Below are 12660 nucleotides of genomic sequence, written 5' to 3' on the forward strand. Positions count from 1 at the left end.
TTCATCTAAGTAGGAGTTTAAAGTCTTGGATGTGAATTGTCAGTAGTAAATGATGTCCTTTACAGATGAGGCATTGAGCGTTCTGGCTCGTAATGAGAGCCCAGCTATGCTCACCTGCTCTGCATGGTTACCACACGGGCTGCCAGAAGGCTTACTGATGATGAAGAGCTGCGTTCCTAAACTCTATAGAGACCAGCCTCTCCCTCCCTGCATGTGGGTTCAGACTTGCTTCCCTTCAGGCCACATGGAGCAAATGCTCCTTCTGTAGAGATACCAGTCCCCATATCCTGTTCAATGTGTGAACATATCGTGATTAGAGCGTGCTTGCTGGTGTTAGAGTCACGCCATGGATTGCCAAAAATATGTCCAATCAAGTGTCAATCATGATAGGAGGCATACAGAGGGAGGAAATGGGACTCTGATTAAAAATTTCTTTTGTGAGGTATTGACAGTTGAAATAAACCACTTGCAGTAAGAGCAAACCTGCTTCTACTTTCTTTCCTCATCCTACTGTTAAATTCCACTGCTTTCTTTCCTAAGGTGATTCATCAAGGAGATATTTACTGCCAAGAAATCACTGATTTTGGCTTTGTGTTAGCTACTCTCACTGGCTAAACCCAAACTGTACAGCAAGTATTGGAAGACAGTTAGAAGAAGGTATCCTGGTGAAGTTTTATATAAATAGAATTTCCTTGCCTGTAAGCCAAAACTTACAAGAGCAAAGAGTTGAATTTCTATTTCACTGCGAGGACAAAAGAAGAGAATCGTTAATGTGGACATCAACAGAAAATGAAAACGCATTTTGCTACTGCTCCCTAAAAGTTCTTTCTGTTAAACAGAAACTTTAGTCCCCACAATAGTTGGGGAAAAAATCATGATATTGAAAATGATTTGTTCATAAGCTCTTCTGTTTAAGGTAAGTTATTTAATATTATTAACAAGATTTAAAAAATTAGAGTGTAAGAATATCCACTTTCAACTACAATTTTGCTGCCATACTGACTCTCTCTCTCTCTTTTTTTTTTTTGCTATTCATCAAAAACTTCATGTGACATAATAAAAATCTCATTTAAAGCATCTCCCTCAGATTGCCAACAAGCTAGGAGCTTGTTAGAAATTCAGATTCTTGGGCTCCAGCCCAGACATACAGAACCAGAATCTGCATTTTAGCAAGACTCTCAGGGGATTTGGATGCACATTCAAGTTTGAGAAGCTCTGGTTCAGGGTGAGATTTCCCAATCTCAGATAATTGTCCTAATCACCTGTGTGTAGAGCTCATAAGAAATACTGTAGAGATTCAGTTAATGAGTTTTTACTCACCTCACTCTCTGGTTTAAAAAACTTTCTCATTTACTTCAGTAAAACATCCTGGCTAGTGACCACAGCAAGCTGACTACTCTCAGCTTGTAGCCCATTCTCGAATATTCCAAAGCTTTTCCGCACATGCCATTTGATGTATGTGCTTTCCAGAGCTGTGCTGTTAGTTCCTAATCCTACTAATGATACAGTGTCAATAATGTAAACTGATAAAATATGACTGAGGAGAGAGTCACAATGTTTATTATTGTATGTGCATAAGGAAATTGTGATGGAAAATATTGTAACTATCTAAAGGCGTATGTTCAGATTTCTTTCCAAATGTCTTTAAGTCCTTGTTCTATTTTAAAGAAACTAAAACCAGAAAGTGTACACCCTGTCTTGTGGGTGTGAAATGTGCAAGAAAGATGGTTTTACTCTTCATTCAGAAGGCCTATAGGAGAAAAAAATTCTTTACTCCACAGGTGTAGCAAATGGATATGTTTATATATTTTAGTTTCATTTTAAACTGTTGTACCTTAAAGCTGTCCACCTGCCATATCTTTTCTGATTCCTTGATTTCTGCAACTTTTGCATTGAACAAATCAAATGCCAGTTATAATTTTGTCAGGTTAGAGAATTTTTATTACACATATTCCTGGATCTCATCCCAGACCACGGAATTAAGGTGGGACTTGGAATATATATTTTTAAAAAGATCTGGCAATCAGTTAGGCTTGGAAATTATTGAATTAGAGAATTCTGACTAACCAACAATTACAGAAGTAGGAAAAATTCAACAGGTTTAGATATTTTAAAAAATGTCACTAACACATTTACTGAAGAATTTCCAGAACTTTTATAATAAAAATGCCTCAGCTGATTCCACAGATAATATTCTGGATATTGTCTACATTTCCTGGTATGATGTTTTTGAAGTTTTCCCAGGACTGGACCAGCTGGCCCCTCTGAAACAGTCCATCTGTAAACCAGGAAAAGGGAGAGCTTGGATTGTGGTCAAATTTTTCCTATGTCAGTTTCAGAGTATTCAAATTTCCTTCTGCACTCCAACCCCACTGACACTGGTCAGAATGGCACATATATTTTCTTTGGAGAGACTTAATACTTTCTAGTGACTTCCTGTTTCCTTATTCACTGGTAAACTGACATAGGAAACTGATTACAGGTGATTTGGGGGCGACTAAGCTGTATTGATTCTCACTGGACTAGTGGACTAAGTTTGACCCTCCCTGATTTGGTTTACCTGCTCACTAATATGCCTTCCAGACCTCTGAGGAAACCTGGATGCTGCTAGGTCATTGATTTATGAAAAGATAAACAACCGTCAAATGACAGGAGGGCTGTAAAATGAGGTTACTGCCTGCCTCTTAAATTAGAGATAAGCTACCGTTATTACATTTGAGTCTTGTCTTTAAGCCTTTAAGCATGTTTTAAATGAGCCATCTTCTGGACCTGTCACTCAGCCTGCAGTAGCTGCTCTGCAGAGCTCTAGCATTTGGCTATCAGATACACATCCAACATCTGCCAGCACATTAGGACCCTTGCTTTGGAAACTCACATTCTGGATATTTTGAGTGAGAAATGCCATTGATACCAACCAGGGTTCTTGGCCTTCCCCAATCAATAGAAATTGACTAGAGGCCAGACAAGAAATTCAGATAAGGCTTTACAGGGGCTCCTGCACTGGCTGCAGGAGGGAGTGAAAACAAGTAACAGGTTCCCTTGCTCACTGGCTGGCTGAGGAGGGGCAAGCTTGTTCCTTATATGGGGTGAGGGTAGGAGTGTGTCCAGGGGTCAGACCAGAGGGGTGGCTTACATGTTTTGCCGACCCCTTAGGTGGTGTTGAGTGCAGGGGCCATGCTCAGTACACTGCTTTTGCTCCCAACACCATTTTTGTTTGCTCCTGGCTCTTCAGAAGTGACAGGGGTTTTTTTAGTTGCTTTTTTTTTTTAAGTTTTTTGTATCTTTTGGTCCAGAATTTGCCCCAACTACACATGTACACAGTTATTTTTAGTCCTATATAGTTTCTTTGTATTTTGTTGCTTGAGGAGAGGTGTGTCCAGGTACAAGCATTGCAGCACTGCAGCAAAGGGTTCCAGGTCCCAGGCCTGTCTCACCATGATTGATTTTGATTTTCAGGGTCCAGGTTGGAATATCTGCTCGATGTGGAGGTGATAGCTTGATAAAAATGGCCCCAGGTACACTTATGTGTAACACAAAACAACACCATGGTAACTTCACCCTTGGCCTCAGAATCTGGCTATCTAGTTATAATCTACCGCCCATCTCCTCTTCTCTAATTACCAGTGAGGCTTGAGAGAAATAGACAATCCAAATCTGAGCCCACTAAATTTGTCAAATATTCTGGGAAGTGAACCGCTGAGACTCAAGTAAATTCTGTGGCTTCTCATGATAAGCCACTGTTTCCTGCGCTTGCCTGATCTTTACAGTTCCTGTGTGGGGGGTTGGGTGACGGAGGGTTTTGCTTAAATATATAGATCCCAGTCCTTATTTCCAGCGATTTCCATTCACTAGGTCTGTTGTAGGAGGGGGCAAGTGATTCTTATAAACAAGCAAGTTCGGGCATCACCACTTTAATGTTCTGGGATTCATTTCATTCTGGTGTCTTATGAATTGTGTCCTCAGTAGACTAGTGATGGTAGTGAACACGTGTAACACCAAAGTACCAGGGTGAAGTGTGATAAATATTTCTTGTGATTCTGAAAAGTCAATGGCAGCATGTGGTGCTTGCTTATTCTAAGCAGCAGGACTGTTCAAGAAGATTGTTCTAGCCAAGACATGGAAACAACCTAAATGTCCATTGACAGATGAATGGATAAAGAAGATGTGGTACGTATATACAATGGAATCGTACTCAGCCATAAAAAAGAATGAAATAATGCCATTTGCAGCAACATGGATGCACCTAGAGATTAGTGAAGTAAGTCAGGGAAAGAAAGACAAATGCCACAAGATATCACTTATTTGTGGAATCTAAAATACGACACAAATGAACTTATCTATGAAACAGCAACAGACTCACAGACATAAAGAACAGACTTGTGGTTGCCAAGGGGGAAGGGAGTGGGTGAGGGATGGATTGGGAGTTTGGGTTTGGCAGATGCAAACTGTTATATAGAGAATGGATAAACAACAAGGTCCTACTGTAGAGCACAGGGGAACTATATTCAATATCCTGTGATAAACCATAATGGAAAAGAATATGAAAAAGAATGTATATGTATAACTGAATCACCTTGCTGTACAGCAGAGATTAACACAACATTGTAAATCAACTATACTTCAATAAAATAAATTAAAAAAAGAAGACTGTTCTGCAGAAAGTATGATCTCATTTGGACTCATAAGGATACTAGAGGACCCCAAATTGGTCTTATTAATAATAACACAGTAACAATAAGCAATTCTCAACTCACAGTAGTTGTGAAGATCACTTAACATTATGGCAGCCTCGAAACTATGAAATAAAAACTTTTTTTTGTATTTTAAAATGTAAATACCATTAAGTTAGCATGTCAGATGAAAAGGCAGCTTCTTATACTCTGTGTGTATGTGCGTGCGTGTGTGTGTATATATGTCTAGGTACACAGATAACTTCTAGGTACAGGAAGTTTATGGACTATACTTAAATTGATTTTAGCATTTGAAACTGTTCAAAACTGTCCAAATGGAAGGGGCAAATCACTGATGCTTCATTTTATACATCAGGACACTGAAACTTGAGGAGGCTAAAATGATGCAGTTATTGTTGGAGCATGGATAAGAATTGTTACTATAAATATCTGGTTCAGGGCACATTTTTACTTTAAAATCAACTTTATCAAAGTATAATTTACATGCTATAAAATGCATATGTTTTAAGTGCACAGTTCAATGAGGTTTGACAAATCTAACCATTTGTGTAACCGCGGTCTTTATCAAGCTGTGTAATATTTCCACAACCCCAGTAATTTCCTTTGTGCTTATTTGCAGTCAGTAACCAGCACCCTCAGCTCCAAACAACTGCTGCTCAAATGTCTATCATTGTAATTAATTTTGCCTGTTTTAGAATCTCACATAAATGATATCACAAAATATGTGCTCTTTTGTGCTTCTTTTATTCAGTATAATGTTGCTGAGATTGATTCTTGTTGCTGCACTTTTTAGTTTTTCTTTTTTTTATTGCTGAACAGTATTTTATTAAATGAATATACCACAGTTGGCTTATCCATTCCCTCATTAATGTATATATGGGTTATTTGTAGTTTTTAATTATTATGAATAAAGCTATCATCATTCACATGCAAGTGTTCCTGTGGATATATATTTTCTTTTCTTTTAAGTACCTAGGAGCAGAATTTTGGGGTCACATATTAGGTATATGAATGGTTTGAAGTGGTATATCATTGTGATTTAAAAAAACTGAGATATATTGGGCTTCCCTGGTGGCGTAGTGTTTGAGAGTCCCCCTGCCGATGCAGGGGAATGGGGTCGTGCCCCGGTCCGGGAGGATCCCACATGCCGCGGAGCGGCTGGGCCCGTGAGCCATGGCCGCTGAGCCTGCGCGTCCGGAGCCTGTGCTCCGCAACGGGAGAGGCCACAACAGTGAGAGGCCCGCGTACCGCAAAAAAAAAAAAAAAAAAAAAAAAATTGAGATATAGTTGACGATTAAGACATGTATGTTTAAAGTGTACAATTTGATAAACATGTATATTATAAAATAATCACTACATTCAAGCTACTTAACCTATCCATCATCTTAGATAGTTAGCCACTGCCTTTTTTTTTTCCTGATAACTAGTGATCTTGAGCACATTTTCATGTGCTTGTTGGTCATTTGTATTGCTTCTTTTGCCTGTTCAAATACTTTACCCATTTCTTTTTTGAATTGTTTGTCTGATTATCACTAAGTTGTAAGAGTTCTTTATATTAATATTTATGCCCTTTAAAAAAAATACATATGTATTGGAAACATGTGCTTCCAGTCCATGGCTTCTCTTACTATTTTCTTAATAGTGAGTTAACCAAATATTTTAAAGTATCTATTTTATGTGCTCTCTTGGCTTCTTAGCAGTGCTTGTTTTTAGTAATTTTTAGTAGTTGCTCTAGGCCTAAAACTTATCTAAGTCTATTTAGAATCAATGTTGTACTACTTCACATGTCACAGTTCCTAGTTAACACTTACCACTTCTCCTAGCAATAACCTTGAAGTAGTATAATTGTGCTATCCTTTGTGCTATTTTGTGGTACCTTTTACTTTTAAAGTAAAAAGTTCCCCTTTGAATGCTATTATTTTTACTTTAAATAGCCAGTGGTCTTTTAAGGAAGTTACAAGAATAACAATGAAAAAGTCTTTCATATTTACTCCCTTTTTTTTTTTTTTTACCATACCCAGTGGCCTTCAATTCTTGCAGATTTAAATATCTGTCTTATATCACATTTTCCCCCTGCAGATTGAAGAACAGCCTTTGACATTTCTTTTAGTGCAGATTTAGTGTTAACAAATTCTTTCAGCTTTTGTTTATCTTAAAATGTCCTTTTTTGATCTTTGCTTTTAGAAGATATTTTCAAAGGATATACTTATCCTTGTAGTTATACTTCTTGTGCTCTTCATTCTTCTGTGTAAATCCATATGTCCATCTGGTATCATTTTCGATCTACCTCAAGAGCATTTCTTTTAGTGTGGGTCTGCTGGTGATGAATTACTTCACTTTTGTATCTCTGAACACATCTTTATTTAGTCATCATCTTTGAAAGATATTTTTGATAGGTACGAAAGTGTAGGTTGACATTTCTTTTGTTCAGTACTGTGAAGATGTTTCTCCTTACTTTTCTCCCCTCTGGAGAGAAATCTGACACTAATTTTATTTTGGTTCCTGCGAATGCAGTATTTTTTTTTCTCTGGTTGCTTTTCAAAAATTTTTTGAATATCACTGGTTTTGAGCAATGTGATTATGATATGTCTTGGTGTAGTTATTATTTATTTTTGCTTGTGCTTGAGGTTTGTTTAGTTTTATTTTTTTCTTTTTGGATCTGCTGGCTTATAGATTTTATCAAATTTGGAAAAAACTTGGCCATTCACTCTTTAAATATTTTTTTCTATCCTCCTCTCACGCTCTTTTACTTCTGGGTCTCCAATTTCACAAGTACGAGGCCCCTTGAAGATGTCCCTCAGCTCACTGATGCTCTGTTCATTTTAAATTTTTGTTGGATTCTTTGCTCTGTGTTTCATGTTGGTCATTTCTATTGGTATGGCTTTAACTTTACTAATTTTTGCATCGGTAATATCTAATTTGCTGTTAGTTTCATCCCATACTTTGCTGTGTGGAATAGCTGCTTTGCTTTTCTCAGACTCTCATCTCTGTCTCCTCAACTCAGGAAGTCTGATGGTTTCTGCTATGTTCCAGCTCACTGTGATGTGATCTAGAACAATCTTTCAAGGCAGTAAGCTGGGACAGCTGTCTTTCATTTCTCATCTCTCATTGTCTGATAGCCAGGTCTTAAAAAACTGTTGTTTCACATATTTTTCTGTTTTTGGTTGTTTTAGGTCGGAGGATAAATTGGCCCCTACAATTCTATCTTTGCTGGAAGTAGAAATCTCTTAAATACTTTTTCGTGTGCTTTTTCAATTTGACCACCCTCAAACTATTTATATTTTTATTTCTAATTATAGATAGTAATAATAATATACCTTATATTTGTATAGTGCTTTAAAGTTTTTGTAATATTTTCAGTCTTCTAAAAAATTTAATAATCATGGTATAATTATATTTATTTGACAAATAAAATAATAGAAAGACACTCTTTGAACTTCAGTTTTCTCATAAGCAAAATGAATGATTGAACTGGAATATATTTAGGGTTCCTACATGTTGTAATATTTAAAAAAAACTTTCAAAAGTAAGTTTTTATTGCTGGGCTTGTTTTAATATGAGTTCCACAAGTATCTGTTAAGAACTATTCTCTTTTGGAATAGCCAAACTTTTTATTCGTTGAAGACTCTGGAATAATCCTTTTCCTGAAATAAACCTTATTCTGGAAACAAGACAGCTTTGCAAAAAAAAAAAAAACCTTACCTTTTTGTTTTTCAGTCTAATGTTTCTTATTATTTTTTAACGGTTGTATGGCCAGAACTCAGTGGTGATGTCACTTCTTCATTTGATTTTAGTAAGTTAGGTGAAAGGCTTAGCAAGTGGCTTTCTAAAAGGCTAAGGCCCATTTTAATAATGAACTAAAATATGATAAATACAAATCAATTTACCTATTAGACAAAAAGTCTAGATCCTGCCTTTCCTCTCCAGTTCAGCTGACCCCTGGCATCTGCAGGTTTATTCTGTTTAGTACAGGAGAAACCCATACTTTCCACACTGTGTGGTCTATAGCTGGTCGCTTCAGTACTTGGTGTAGTCACACTGAATCATGGGCCAGTGTGAGTGCCCCAGGTGCAGAAAGCCCATACACCCTCTTGTTGCTTCTGTTGGTATACCTGACTTTCTGCCTTGGGCTCCTGGTTAGTGTTCCTAGTCCTTATAGGGCCCTGTTCCAGACTCTAGCCCATTGAGTTAGGAAATTGATAGTAACCACAGCTCTTTCCAGAGTTCTTCTTTGGAGTCTCTAGATTCCAAATAATCATAGTCATCTGTGAGGAGCTTGATATAAAATAGACCATTGTCTTGGAATGGTGATGTCACCAGATACATGATGGTGAGTTTGGTCACTGCCTAGAAACCACTGTGGCCACCTTTCCTTAATTAGATTTGTCCCCTTGGATGTCAGCAACAAACACACCCCATAACTTTGTTTTGTATCTGTGCTTTCTTATCCATTATATTAGACTGGAATAAAAGAATGTGATTTCTTACATCTTATAGAGAGAAATGATTTAGAACTGTGTCAAATACCAAAATTTGTGGGTAAGAGGATGGGACATTTCAATGGACAGGAGAGGCTACTTCATCGTGGCATTGAGAATTCCTGTAGTTTACTTTAACATACTTTCTTTAAAATCCTGGATAAAATCCTACTGTAACTTTTCCTATGTACTTTTGGTTTTACAAAGACTAAAACTGAACAATTTGTTGTCATTGTTTGCTTCCTTTTGGAAGAAGGATCATACATTTTAGTTCATACAGATAACAAACACAAATTAAAATAGTTTGCTGATAAGACAATAAATTTTTCTGAGTTTTACAGACTTCTAGTTTTTCCCTTCTCATGTGTCTGAAACTGCTGGCATTTGCTTGGCACTGCAAGTTGGCATTAGAATTTTAAGGGACATTTCCTTAGATTTCCTGAGACATACAGTGTTTATTTCAGATTATGGTTTGTGGGAATCATAGTTCTTTAAAGTTCTATTGATTTTTATGTTATCCTTAGTTCTTAGCAACTCAAACCAGAATTAAAACCATATTACTTTAATAGGATCATTAATTATTTATCTTATTATTTTTTTTTTCAAATAAGAAAAGACATTTTCTTCTTTATATTTTCCTGTACATCTTTATTGGAGTATTACTGCTTTATAATGGTGTGTTATTTTCTGCTTTATAACAAAGTGAATAAGCTATACATATACATATATCACCATATATTCTCCCTCTTGTGTCTCCCTCCACATTCCCTATCCCACCCCTCCAGGTGGTCACAATGCACCGAGATGATCTCCCTGTGTTATGTGGCTGCTTCCCAGTAGCTATCTATTTTACATTAGGTAGTATATATAAGTCTCTGCCACTCTCTCACTTCGTCCCAGCTTACCCTTCCCCCCACTGTGTCCTCAAGTCCATTTTCTACGTCTGCATCTTTATTCCTCTCCTGCCTCTAAGTTCTTCAGAACCTTTTTTTTTTTTTTTTAGATTCCATATCTATGTGTTAGCATATGGTATTTGTTTTTCTCTTTCTGACTTACTTCACGATGTATAACAGTCTCTAGGTCCATCCACCTCACTACAAATAACTCCATTTCATTTCTTTTTATGGCTCAGTAATATTCCATTGTATATAGATGCCACATCTTCTTTATCCATTCATCTGTCGACGGAAACTTAGGTTGCTTCCATGTCCTGGCTATTGTAAATAGAGTTGCACAATGAACATTGTGGCACATGACTCTTTTTTTTTTTTTTTTTGCGGTATGCAGGACTCTCACTGTTGTGGTCTCTCCCGTTGCGGAGCACGGGCTCCAGACATGCAAGGTCAGTGGCCATGGCTCATGGGCCCAGCTGCTCTGTGGCATGTGGGATCTTCCTGGACCGGGACACGACCCCATGTCCCCTGCATCGGGAGGCAGACTCTCAACATCTGCACCACCAGGGAAGCCTCTTTTTGAATGACTCTTTTTGAATTATGGTTTTCTCAGGGTATATGCCCAGTAGTAGGATTGCTGGGTGGTATGGTAGTTATATTTTTTGTTTTTTGAGGGACCTCCATGCTGTTCTCCATAGTGGCTGTATCAATTTACATTCCCACCAACAGTGCAAGAGGGTTCCCTTTTCTCCACACCCTCTCCAGCATTTATTATTTCTAGAATTTTTGATGATAGCCACTCTGACCAGTGTGAGATGATATCTCATTGTAGTTTTGATTTGCATTTCTCTAATGATTTAGTGATGTTGAGCATCCTTTCATGTGTTTGTAGGCAATCTGTATATCCTCTATGGAGAAATGTCTATTTAGGTCTTCTGCCACTTTTTGGACCGAGTGGTTTGTTTTTTGATATTGAGCTACATGAGCTGCTTGTAAATTTTGGAGATTAATCCTTTGTCAGTTGCTTCATTTGCAAATATTTTCTCCCATTCTGAGGGTTGTCTTTTCATCTTGTTTATGGTTTCCTTTGTTGTGCAAAAACTTTTAAGTTTCATTAGGTCCCATTTGTTTATTTTTGTTTTTATTTCCATTTCTCTAAGGGGTGGGTCAAAAAGGATCTTGCTGTGATTTATGTCATAGAGTGTTCTGCCTGTTTTCCTCTAAGAATTTTACAGTGTCTGGTCTTACATTTAGATCTTTAATTCATTTTGAGTTTATTTTTGTGTATGGTGTTAGGGAGTGTTCTAATTTCATTCTTTTACATGTAGCTGTCCAGTTTTTCCAGCACCACATATTGAAGAGGCTGTCTTTTCTCCATTGTATATTCTTTCCTACTTTATCAAAAATAAGGTGACCACATGGGTGTGGGTTCATCTCTGCGCTTTCTATTCTGTTCCATTGATCTATACTTCTGTTTTTGTGCCAGTACAATATGTCCTTGATTACTGTAGCTTTGGTGTAGCGTCTGAAGTCTGGGAGCCTGATTCCTCCAGCTCCATTTTTCTTTCTCAAGATTGATTTGGCTATCCGGGGTTTTTTCTGTTTCCATGCAAATTGTGAAATTTTTTGTTCTAGTTCTGTGAAAAATGCCAGTGGTAGTTTGATAGGGATTGCACTGAATCTGTAGATTGCTTTGGGTAGTATAGTCATTTTCACAATGTTGATTCTTCCAATCCAAGAACATGGTATATCTCTCCATCTGTTTGTATCATCTTTATTTTCTTTCATCAGTGTCTTATAATTTTCTGCATACAGGTCTTTTGTCTCCTTAGGTAAGTTTATTCCTAGGTATATTATTCTTTTTGTTGCAATGGTAAATGGGAGTGTTTCCTTAATTTCTCTTTCAGATTTTTCATCATTAGTGTATAGGAATGCAAGAGATTTCTGTGCATTAATTTTGTATCCTGCAACTTTACCAATTCATTGATTAGCTCTAGTAGTTTTCTGGTAGCCTCTTTAGGTTTCTCTATGTAAAGTACAATGTCATCTGTAAACAGTGCCTGCTTTATTTCTCTTTTGTGATTTGGATGCCTTTTACTTCTTTTTCTTTTCTGATTGTTGTGGGTAAAACTTCCAAAACTAAGTTGAATAAGAGTGGTGAGAGTGGACAACCTTGTCTTGTTCCTGGTCTTAGAGGAAATGGTTTCAGTTTTTCACCATTGAGAACGATGTTGGCTGTGAGTTTGTCATATATGACCTTTATTATGTTGAGGTAAGTTCCCCCTATGCCTACTTTCTGGAGGGTTTTTACCATAAATCGGTGTTGAATTTTGTCAAAAGGTTTTTTTTTTTTTGCATCTATAGAGATGATTATACAGATTTTCTCCTTCAATTTTTTAAAGTGGTGTATCATATTGATTGATTTGCATATATTGAAGAAATCTTGCATTCTTGGGAAAAATCTCACTTGATCATGGTGTATGATCTTTTTTAATGTGCTGTTGGATTCTGTTTGCTAGTATTTTGTGAGGATTTTGGCATCTATGTTCATTAGTGAGATTGCCCTGTAGTTTTCTTTCTTTGTGGCATCTTTGTCTG

General features: G+C 37.1%; 1 long non-coding RNA gene across 1 annotated transcript in view; it reads left to right on the plus strand.

The window, feature by feature from the left end:
* Positions 1-201: 201 nt before the first annotated feature.
* Positions 202-12660, plus strand: part of LOC113618071 (uncharacterized) — a 71536-nt gene continuing 59077 nt past the window's right edge. The window contains exon 1 of the long non-coding RNA XR_003431877.1: positions 202-916. This is a non-coding gene — a long non-coding RNA (uncharacterized LOC113618071). The remainder of the gene's footprint in view (positions 917-12660) is intronic.

This window comes from Aethalodelphis obliquidens, unplaced genomic scaffold, assembly GCF_003676395.1.
Source record: "Aethalodelphis obliquidens isolate GAN/ISIS:26980383/991018 unplaced genomic scaffold, ASM367639v1 scaffold1, whole genome shotgun sequence".
NCBI lineage: Eukaryota > Metazoa > Chordata > Mammalia > Artiodactyla > Delphinidae > Aethalodelphis > Aethalodelphis obliquidens.